Source organism: Cygnus atratus, chromosome 9, assembly GCF_013377495.2.
Source record: "Cygnus atratus isolate AKBS03 ecotype Queensland, Australia chromosome 9, CAtr_DNAZoo_HiC_assembly, whole genome shotgun sequence".
Lineage (NCBI taxonomy): Eukaryota > Metazoa > Chordata > Aves > Anseriformes > Anatidae > Cygnus > Cygnus atratus.
This window is the reverse complement of record NC_066370.1, coordinates 25,424,249-25,436,654: the sequence shown is the minus strand read 5'-3', so window position 1 is coordinate 25,436,654 and position 12,406 is coordinate 25,424,249.

Sequence of the window (12,406 nt, the reverse complement as noted above, 5' to 3'; positions counted from 1 at the left end):
AAAGAATTGGCAATATTTATTCTTTAAACAACTAATACGTTTAGAGTACACTCTAATCTTTGTAGTTTTATCAGGCAGCTGGATATCAAGTATGAGAATGCCAAGTTTAAGTTTTTGTAGCCTTACTTCTAACACCTAAAAGTCTACATGCAGCATTCAGTAGGTTGGCAAAGAAACATAGTTTTGCAAATCCTATACGATTTGTATAAATAACTCTAGGGTACACTGCTTTGTATTAGAGTAGAGGGACACATCAACTCATCTTCACAAACAGAATGACCCAAGTAATAAAATCTTTAAAACTTTGTAATATTGGCACTAATTTTCTTTTAAATCATTTTTCTTTTAATTGAGATTTTTCCTTTAAAAAATGGTTTACTACATAAATCAAAGGTCACATTTATATACCTTGACTTGTATTATTACTTTGCCATACTCTCCTGTGACCTGTAGACTAACATGTGAGAATATCAAATTACTGCCTTCAGAAAATAGATGTGCATATGGGAGATCTGTCCAGTGAGAAGAATTTTCTTCTTAGTTACACCCATCTCAACATTTGAAAACTCCCTTAAAATTGCTAGATTACTTCCACTCATATCTACAGCATCAGAATAACAGCAGAGCATTGACTTATTTGATAACTGAGTGACTGAGACCTGAAAAATTCCATTTTTAATAAATGAAAGCTTAATGCTTTAAATATTTAATTCCACACACTACTTCCTATGGCTCAGGGTACACACCCAAGGCAGGACTCTTCAGCTGGATGCTGAGATATCTGATAAAAAAAAAGCTACAAACATCAATGGAAGTATTCTAGCTTAGAGAAGAAGCAGTATCAGTGGAGACATTTACACGTGCAATGTCATTTCTGGATTAGCTCCCCACTGGTCTCTAAAAACAATGGCTGATAACGATTTTGGTTTGCCTTCGCATAGCTTCGCTTCAGTGGCTGCAGAATGATTGGTAAATACCTTTCTTACCAGCACTGGGGTTGTTGCTGTGAATAAATCTGCCCGACACATTAGTTATGAACAGAGGCCTTGGCTGGATGTCTCAGAGCCGAGCCTCAGACAAGAGGCAAGATGTCCCACGAAGCGACGTGCGGCCGCCCCTGCCAGGTTTCAGCGCTCCACGGAGCAGCCGAGGCCTCAGCGAGCACCGTGGGCACCACAGTGCTGCCAGCCCACCATGCTGCCCATCCAGGCCCCAGTCTGCTGGCACTGCACCGAGCAGGACCCCGAACACCTCCCGGGGACTGCTCAGCATCCAGGGCAGCCCCACGCAGGGTCTCTGACAGGACAAGTTTCAGGTAGTCTGTGTAAAACTTACCTGGATTTCCTCCCCTCTGATGATTACCACTTAGGAAGGAAAACCAACCCAGTCACGCACCACAAATCACTATGGGAAACGTCAGCTTTCTAGAGCACGCATGTTAAGATTTATACAAGTGTCACCTGCTGGTGTGGCTTTTACAGCGACAACTGAAGGAAGAATTGGCATTTTCCTCATAACTTAAAGGCACTTAATGTGTCACTCGAATTTGCATTGACTCGAAACTTCTGGACCGAGCTGCTAAGCCTGAGTTAAAAATTCCAGCTTTGCCATGCTGCATTTTCCGTGCGATTTTTCTGCTATCAGAGAACCCAGGAAGCCAGTCACCATGTCTGTCCTTCTGCTCCGGCCAGGAGGAGCAGCGCACCCCGCGGGCAGCAGCCAGCCGGAGGAGCAGCAGGTGCCGGCGCAGGGTGCCGCGCTCGGCCCTCAGTGGGTGCCAGGCCTGTAGGTGCCAGGCCCCGCTGCCCCGTCCTGCTGGCAGAAAGCCAAGAGGAGCCACAGGGCCATGACAGCAAACCCCAAACCCCACGCTGATCTGCAGGACTGTGGCCATGGCCTCTCAAGCAGACGTCTGTTTGAGACCTGGCTGGTTCCTGCTCTTCCGGCCCACTAGGCATGCTGTTCTCCTTCCCTGGTTCGTGAAGGGACTGTTCCTTTGGGTAAACTGACGTTTTGTGCTTAGGGTGGGTTTCTAACCTTTCCAGCTGTGAAACTCAAGTGGGGAGCAGAAGCTTCCCTCAAGTGGTGGATGGGGTGGGGAGGCCGCAGTGGAGGAGGCCAGGAGCCATGGGTGAGGCTCCGACATGAGGTGCTACAGCAGCCCCATACCTGCAGCCCCATATCTGGTGTTCGTTTGTCTCAAGCGCTTGGGTTTCATCATGATGCCTTGGCAGAGGCCAAAGAGGAGGAATCTGCTGAATATTCAGTGACATTCTTGGCCGTTCCCTTGTTCTAACTCCTTAAAACAATAACTGAATTGGTCAGCCGTGATGCATATTCCAGTTCTTGGTTCAGCCCTGAATTTCCTACCAGACTGAAGATAGAGCATTCAGAAACAAATGCTGGCTTGTATGATTTCAGCTCATGTGCTAAGCAAAGTTGTACAAAGGCTGAAAACATTTTGATTTGGTCTTATTGTACGCTTTGAAAGAACACTGGATCACGCCAGCAAGGAATATAATGGGAAAAAAAAAGAAAAGCCAAAAGGAAAAGAATATATTCATTAACAGATTGTGAAAAACTTGCTAAAAAGCTGCATTTATCTAATATTTAAATAATTAATTTCTTGATTTGGACATTTCAATTAAACATAAAACCTGGTTAAAGACAGAGCAAGATGATTTCAATGTCCTCTTTTGAATAAAATGAAGGATTTCTTCAGAAGCTTTTATTCAGTATTGTCCCATGTATTAAAAAGCTTCAGAATCATCAAGTATAAGCCCGACATGGAATTTGTGCCCTAAGGTCACACACCCTAAAGTGCACCTTCCCCAGCAGAAATCCGTATCCTGCTCTTATCCCTACAGATGAGGATTCTCTTTTCCTAAAAACAGAAAAAAGCAAGCCTGAACAAGGGTGGCAGTTAGTGAATGGGGACAAAATCCAAGGCAAGAACAAAACAACTTCTGATAAAGCCAAAATATCCTAAGGTCAGCAGGGAGACACTGAACTGTACCAGCAGCAAGGAAGCAGCACTTACGTGAGTAGCTGAGAGCTCTGCACCGCCGAGTTGCCATTTCCAAGTGTGAGCTGAATCTGCGTGATGTTGGGGTGAGACTTGACGCTGTCCTCCCGTGGGCACGGGTTTAGCATTCTGTAGCATGTTGTAGACAGCTAGCCAAAAGACATTTTCTCTCTTGCTTGACTTGTGTGCACATGTGTCTGGATTTTATACCCTTGTGGAAACAACCACCTCTGTTCATGGTCCATCTACCTGTGGGAGAACATGAGACAGATCTTTGTTCCCTACCTTCCCTATAATTTATATTTTCCTTTTTAAATGAATCCTCTGTGCAGGGGAAAATTTATGGTTTTAAAATTACCAGAACAAATCACTTATTAATTCAAAACAGCTTTGCAAGCCTTGAAAAGCCATTAGAACATTCCCAAGTTTCATCCAACCAGAAATACATTTGTCAAAAAAATATTCAGCAATTGCTACTTTCATGCGCAGACTAAAAATAATAATAATTATCTTATTTGCAATAGCAAAACTAGCTTTACTATGCTAGATAGGCAAATACTAAGTCTTTAGAGGAAACGTAAGGTGCAGAGCAGCAGTTCCCATGCTGGTGCTACAGTACCCTCTTGTGTCAGACAGTGCAACTTCAGGTTTTCAGGGAGCTCGGGCTCTGCTCTGTTGCATCACTCAGCTGAGACCCTGGGGTTACGTGCACACAGAAAAGGTGGTGGGTTTTCTTTTTCTTTTTTTTTTTTTCCCAAATGAAATACTCTACACTTAAACTTCTCTCAGGAAAGATGTATTTACTGTTTGGGGGCTTTGAGAAGGACAAGGAGTGTTTCCTCCCCCTGCGGTGTCTGCCCTTGTTTAAAAGACTCCTACTGCAATGACAGGAGACGAAGCGGGGCACCAGGACCTCACAGACCTCAACCCACGGTACCCACCTACACAAGCCAAGAGATGCTCAAAAATGACTGAGCACCGGCATTTTGGCTGTTGTTCGGGTTACATGAGATTACATGATACAGCGTAAGTGGCTTTACCTTGCCGCTCAAGGCTGAGGGGTTTATAAATCCTCATCCAAAATAAAACGGTCAATGGTCATTTTTGTAAGGCCTTACTTGCACATAGAAACTCACCACTTTAATCACTCTGGTTTAAGTTAATTGCTGCAAAATGTATGCAGAAAGCCTTAGTTCAGGAACAGGCTTTCCTCGGATTCCGTTTACTCTCATTTCATTTACAGTAATCTGAAATAAGCTATCTTTAACCCTCATAAAGAGCATGTTATCTTTCATAATGGCTTAAGTGCTTTAAAATCATGTTGCAAGTAAAAGGGCTCACAGATAAGCTCAAAGGCTACAACAAAAGCGAAAAGAAAACACTTTTGGATATTTTTTAAGGGAGATAATCTCTTAAAATAGCCTTTTAATAAAAAGTTATTTTGTAGTTGAAATTTAAAGCAAAATCCATGAAGAGAGTGAATATGGGCTATACACAGTGTAAGAAAACAACTCTTTTAGGGGTATATAACATATATTAGATGAGATTATCGGCAGATAACAAGAAGTCCATGTTCTGTGAGTGTATCTCAGAACTACGGATTTATTTTTTTTATCAGAGCACTAATGCCTTTGCTAGTTCAGCAGACTCTGAACCAGCCACCAATTTTTCTAATGCAAAAGTTTACAACATCACCAGACATGCTAAAGTCAAAATATTCCATGTGTTACATGAATAATTACAAGTGTCAACAACTTCCAGCAATAGTTTAGAACACACTAAAAGCCCAAATGAAGCACAAATTCACTTACTTTTCCTCTCCACAGAAACTGATGCTGCTGATTGATTCAGGTATGTCCTGTGAGTACTGATATCATCATCTATCCTGCAAATAAATTATTCATGCAAAACGAGAATTGTAAGGTTCCAATGTTTATATTTCTATAGGCCTATGCAAAGGAAGGAAAGAATTTAATTTCGAAATATTGTTCAAATTTTTCAGACATTCCCTAAGTGGACTTGATTTCTTTTTCCTGGTACCTATTTGTGAGCAAGCAACTCAAAGTTTAGGTGCCGTCAAACGCCAAAGGATGTCTTTTTCTAAATGTATACTAATTAAATTAGCAGCATAGGTAATTACATCGACTTTACGCGTATATTATGTGATATTCCAATTGACACAATTAATAGTCTGTGTCACGTGTCATACTTTGGCTTTCTGTATCGAAATACTAACATTTCTTAACCAAACCCATTATGTTAATGATCTGTAATGTACCGATCATTTCCTTGATCACTTTCTCCAGCTCCTTCACCCTGGAGCTAACACTCACAAGCCTGGTGGCACCAGGCCCTGCATGCAGGACACCCAGTGGCAATATTGCAGAGCATCGCTTGGTACTGCGCTCACTCTGGGTGTCGGGGCACGTCTGGGCAGTGTGGCTCTGTGTACTTTTAAAATAAGCTCAGGTGAATTCAACAGGACCCCAGAGACTTCCTGCTGAAGCAGTATCCTTCACAGCAAGTTTCAACTAATGTTATCGGGATGGTGCCAAGCCATGCCACCCTCTCCTCCTCGCTAACACAGATCTGCAGCAGCAGGGTCTGCAAAATGTGTCCATGGCAGAATAAAGGACCTACTGAAACTAAAGTTCTCTTAAAAGTCTGCTCTTTGCCCTTTGCCCTGTGCCTGACTCCTGTCTAAATGCCAGCCACATATTTTATATGTATACATACAAAAGCCCTCCCCTCAAGTGGGCATCCTGCCACCTTGCGCCTCACTGATTTCAATGAAACTGCCCCAAAAGCACAAGGTATAGCTGCCAGTCACTAAGGTCAGCATTTACACCTCTTTATGCTGCACCCTGGGCTCTAAAACCAGCACGATGAAGTAAGAAAACCCTCACAACGGAGACACCTAAAAATACTCTCCCAGGAAATGCCGGAGTGGCTGCGACTGGAGGCGCGGGGCGGCACGGCCGGCTGCAGCCCCATCCCGCGGCGGGTGCACGAACCCTCGGGGACAGCGGCGTGGGGCTGGTGCTGCACCTGGGTCACCACATCCCCACAGCTTAATGGCACCTTCCTGGAGAGAGCCCCAGAAATGCGAGCCCTGGCAGTGCACCAGCAACTTGTGCGGTTCATTTATTGCCATTTTACAGCCTATCGACCATTTTGAGGGGGCTAGAGGGAACTTCCTGCTATTAAAATAAAAAAAACATAGACTATTCCCCATGCTAGTAAGTAATACTGATAAAAGAAGTTATTTTTGGCATTCTTGGCTCTATGTCATAAACAGTGTCAGATAGCCTAGCCTTTAAACCACAGCTATTTCTGTTCAGTCTGCCAAATCATTATTTGCATCCTTTTCTGGCTGTGAGGAAAAGCTCTCCCCGTTCATCCCAGTATGTCCACCGAGCTCATGGTGAGAGCATCTGACCGCTGCAGTATCCAAGCATGGGGTAACAGCCTGCTGGCATCCCCATCAATTACAGCTCCCAGACACGTGGAAGCAAGTGATCCCACCAAATAAACAGCCTCGTCTTTAACCACTGCTCCTGGAAACGCATTTTGAAACATAGCTTCAAATAATATTAACAAATTCCTGGTACTGCACTTATCCCTTATTTAAAGGGCTTAAGATATTATATCCCCTTCTCTTTGTATAAACCAATTCAGGTTATATAATGCATGTGGATTTGCTTTGACCCAATTCCAGATAGCAATATATTATTAAGCCAAGGCTGTGCAATTGCAATTTGGTGGAAAGCAGGTCAGGATCTATTACACATCAAAACTCTCAAACTGTCCTGAATATTTCAAATTAAAAAGGCAAGTAGAAAATAACCCTTGTGTTGGAATGATCCTGCTGCATTACCTTGCTCATGAATTTATATTGGGTGCATATTTCATCAGTTCGTTTGCTACTTTTCAACATCCAAGCTGTATACGCAGCTTGTTGTGACAAACCAAGGGACAAACCAGGACCAGGACTGCACAGGTACAGGACGAGGAGGGCACCAGCAGCCGTCCCAAGCACACAGGTGAGGATCAGACATGGCAAGCCTGAGGAAGACACCCTCTATTCCAGAATAGCACAAGCCCAAGAATTTCTAAGCCTCGAACCTGGAGAAAGGCACAGAAGCCATGCGTGCTGAAGGCAGGAGGGGGCACATGCTCTGGGCAGGACTGCTCCCTCTGCTCCTGCTCTCACTGTGTGCAACCGTGCTGAGAAAAGGCACTTGGAGGTGAGGGAGCAGCAGACGGAGAGGTGTGGAGAGGCAAGGAAGGGATGCAGGGCGAGATCTCACATGCGGTGGGCTTGGAGGCTTGCTGGTACTGACCTCTTCTCCAGGCAGGACACTGGAGTTTGACTGTCAGGAGGATGTGCGGCTCTCAGTGCTCATATATATATATATGGATATATATACATACACACATATATATACATACATACACACACATATATATTTAAAATAATAATAATAAGGATGAGGTCTCTGGAGGAAAACGGGCTTCCTTCCAGCAATCTGAGGAACACAGCTGCCTTTGCTCTCTCTGTCAATATCTCGAGTATCCAAAAGCACGCAGGAAGTCAGAGTGCTGATTTCCTCGGCTAACTCAGGGCCAGTCTTAAAGAAACCCATTAAATCCACTAATTTCCAGTCTCACCCTTCTCAGCGCATGATGCCAATGCTGCCCATGAACTCTATTAGTGGGCTGCATGTTCGGATAGATCTGGTTTGTCCTCAGCTCCTCAGTTAAGGCTGCGCCACGTTGTAGGAGCGCGCAGACTGAGCTGGTCTCTGTTATAGGAACCACCGTGAAGTACAGTCCTGTCCAAAGCAAAAGGAGACACAAGGCTGCTCAGAAGCCACGGGGTTTGGGGCACACACTGATTCGTGAAGGGGTGCCGTGGGAAGGAAGGGACGCGAAGCTCGGCAGGGTCAGACGCAGAGAGCTCGCAGCAGCCGCGCAGCAGCAGAAGGGCAGGATGGAGGGCGGTGAGCGGCGCCCGCTGGCACCCACGCTGCACAGCCAGCGCTGTCCTGCCGTGTCGGCGAGAGTACTGCCAGGGGGTCTTTGGCTTCGTAGCAGAGGGTGCCTAAAACTCTCCCTCTGCACTTCGAATGCTTGCAGAGTAAGCACGGCTTCAGTCTGTCTAAGCAGATGTCGTTTATTAACTTATGTTTTATGTCACTAGCACTACTGCTACACTGAATTAGTTATTTATTTATTCCAGGCGTATTTATTATGCCATCAGGAACTTCGGTATTCTGTATAACAGAGAGAAAAGAAAACAATTCTCCCATAGCTACTAAAGCTTCACATGCAACAGTTTTCAAAACCAGATGAGTATCGGGTGGGCTGAAATCCTACAGAACTGATCATTCCCTGATCATCCTACAGGGGTACTGATCATTTCCAAATAACTTTTTTTTTTTTCTTTTTGGACAACCACTCCTACCCGAAGTCATCCATATTCATCACACTCATTATTTGTGTCTCCAGCTACGTGAAAACTCATTGCATCACAAATTAATGGAGTTTCAGTGAGGCAAACTGATTTTCCCCAGTGCATCCCCTGGTGCATCCCTTTAAATCAATAAAACCTTACCCATCGCAACCCCCTGGCTAGCTAAGGATTGTTCCCACAAACAAGGTGGCCTAAACAATATCTCCACAGCTAAAACTGACTTGCACCCTCTGCTTTTTATGCACCATCAACGGGCCGTCTGTAACACCTTTGGCAAAGTGCTGAACTTCAGATGAACAAATCCTTAACAACAGCAGTGCCTCGTACAGGCTTCACTGCATTTAACCATCTAAAGCTCTTGCCTTTGAACAGGGCTTGGCATGCTGGAATGCCATCACAGCAGCATTCAACCAGAGAAAGCTGGATGATGTAGATGCTGCTATCCAACAGCTCACTGATTTCAGATGTGCATGACAGTTATTTTGAAAGTCACCCTTTGTTTTCAAATGCAGATGCATTCATGTTTTGCCACTGAATACTATGTTTCTGAAGTAAACTATTCTGCATATGCTACTCCGTTTCCTTTTCCCAATTTTCCGGAAAGCTGGAAGAGTTTAAATGGGGCCAAGAGAGAGAAAAGCATCTGAGCTAGTTCTGGCTGTACCTCGGGAGCTTCTGCTTCGCTCTCTGTGAAGCTCCTGGTCTCCATAGTTACAAAAAGAGTTGGAAAATAAAGATCGGGTGTTACCTCAAATGCTCCTATCCAGAAGAACAAAGCTGCTGGGAAGCTCCCTGCCTGATGGTCCGTTCTCTGCTGCTGGGGAATGACTGGCCAGCTCCTAAGGATGATGATATCTGAATGCAGATGGGTTTTGTTTCCCTATGAGTGACACTATTCCTACGGACAAACAGGTGTATTGAATCTTGACAACATAATAAATTCACAGTGCAAAGCGATGTATGCCAGGTTGCCACATGGAGGGGCCATATGGACAGGCCAGAACCGTAAATGGAAGTCCCCACGTGTTCTTTTCCAGCAGGATGCTTGTTGGCTGAAGGGGAAATTTGACTGAAGGACAGCTTGCTGGATTATTTTTCTAAAATCAAATAGAAATTGTTCGATAACTTTTTTTTTTTGAGCTCATAAGCCCGTTTCACACAAATTGTAAAATACTTAGTAATTCAACAGCTCTTCCTCTACAGTTTGGAATAGCAAAAAGGAGAGGAACCAGGACATAGGTAACAGAAATAAAATTCTAGATGAAAGAACACCACCAAAGAATATGTGACTTCACTAAATCTTCCAAACCTGACACTCCTGAGCATTTCCTAGCAGTTCTCTTAAATACACTGAGGTTTGAACCAGTCCCAGGGAAATGAAGGAATCTATTCCAGTTTAGAGCTAAGAGTGTTATTAAGGCTTGTACTGACAGGCAAGTAAAAAGCCCAAACTGCAAAAGGCACCAGGATTACAATACACTTGCTGACAGAAGTCTGCTCTGCAAATACGAGATTGTCCCTGCAGCAAAGTCATTTGACAGTTGGCATCGCTTAAATTTGCCACACAGAAGTCACAAAGCTGGGTCCATCCTTAATGTCTGAGTGAGCATCTTATTAAATGTTAATGAAAGTGTGCTGGCAGCTATCTCGTTATTCTGTCCAGCTCCATAAAGGTGCGAGCACTGCTCAGGGAGCCAGGTTACCGTCAGCATCCTACCACGCTTCTGCTGTCAGCTTCGCCCCGTGCCACCTCCACTCGTTTCAGCAGGGCCCTGGAGCAGCCGGCAAGCTCATCCACGTCCAGCGTGACTGCGATGGGAGAGGGCTTCACCACTGCGGAGAAAATGGTGCTAGAATTAGTCAAACCACGTCTTACTTATAGAAGATGGCTGAGATATCATGACAGCCAATTTGGATTTCCCAACTGCTCTTCCAGAGTTCTCTCCTTCGCGAGAGGAAGGGGAACACCACCTCGTCCCGGAGCACTGTTCTCACACATCCCCTGCCCCACCACGACGTACAGCAGCATGGGTTGGCAACCTCTTGGTTTGGCCGCAGACCATTCATCAGCTGTGCTCTTGCCAAGAAGTTTTGCTTCAACCTCTTAGATGAAATAGGATGAACAGTAACAGAATATTATCGGGGTATATATTTATCCCTTGAAGTTTCTCTATTTTTTTCACTTTCTCCATACCCTCCCTTCAATGAAAGGCATTCCAACCACACCAGCAGTGATTTTTATGGCAAATGATCAGATTAATTCATCTATTTTGAAAAGAAATGCTTAAACAGATACCTGTCTGCATGCTTTTCTTCTATGGCTTTTCCCAGCCATCTTCTCTCCTCTGCCTCCTCCTCGTGCCATTTGTGACGAACCGAGCAGCAGGTAACGTTTGATCTACGCAGGCTACAACAAATCACATTTGCATTGGGCCAGCTAGCTGGCTTTTCACAGCTACACAACACAGCAGCACCCGTCTGCTCTCGACCAGGCGGTCAGTTATCGACACTGAGTTCCGTTTACGAACAGCTCTCCTATTCATCCTTCGTTCCCAGTTTCAGGTTTCTCCGAAACCTCTCCCCACGTGTGAGACGAGGCGATTTGTATGCACGGGCTGTGCAGTTGAGCAGATGGATCTGACAGCGATGGCATATTCTTTCACAAAAAATGACAGGATAATAAGCGGAGATCTTGTTAAACTTGGCTACCACTAACGTAACTACTTGTTTACTAATATTTCACAGCAAGTCAGACTTGCTGACAGTGCTTTACTTGCCAGCAGCTGAACGTGCTGGCAGCTGCTTTTTCTTAGGCTTAAAGACAAAAGGAAGAAAAAAGAGAAACAACAGGGCTTTCTGGAGGTAGTCTGCCCCCCCCCCCCCCATATATATTATATACATTTGAACTTATATAAATAAAGAGAAGCAATTCAGACCACAACGAGACCAGCAAACAATTGTTTAGAAATGAAAGAGCTCAACTGTGTTTCCTAAGAAGAAAAAAAATACCAACTGTTTCAGTACAGGTGTAAGGATATCCACTTATCTGAAAGCAGTAGGGCTGTGGCTGCAAAACAGGACTTTTTTGGTAATTTAATGAGAGACTGCAATATTAGAAGAATCCTGAAGCAATTTGTGTCCCAAAGAGATGGAGACGAGGAGGAGAGCTGCTCTCTGGCACGCTGCACAACGCTGCAGTGTGCAGCTCCTGCCCTCAGAGCTTCACTTCCAGCTCTAACAGGATAATTCAGGTTGAGAAGAAGCCATAGAGGCTTTAACTGACTTACACGTCAAGTAATCCTGCTTAGGTCAACGTAAAGTGATAAACACGTCAAGTGTGCTTTCTGTTAGGATTATTTTTCTATGTTTAAGTACCAGCCTGCTGTACTCCTGGCATTACAGCAACCTGTTGCTCTAAACCAATCTGGATCTTAAAAACAATAGGCAAGAAGCAAATTTCCATCTGTCAACACCCAGAGAGGATAGGAAATACAGATGAGCTCTCCCAAGCCTTGCCACACTACTCTGCCTCTGGAAATGACAAAACCCTAGGACACGGGACCCGTGTCTGAGACCTCACAGCGAAAGCGGCCGAGCGCAGCCCAAGCTGGCACTGCCGGGCAGAGCTGGAGGATCGGCCCCCGTGAGGCCGGCGTCCTGCTCCTGCAGAGGAACACCCTGCTCCTGCCTTCGGGGTTTCTAAATCTGAGGTGGCTGAAGATCACCCAACAAGCAGAGACTCATCCAAAAATGCTGCTTAGTTACAAGTCCCTGGAGAGGTAATGAGTCTGTAGCATCCCAATTAGTTTTCTTGCCACCGTCGCATCCTTCCTGCTTACTTTATGGGCATGAACTATCCTCTTGCAAATCCCCCTTTGAGCATTACCTTCCTGCGTAGCCTGCTT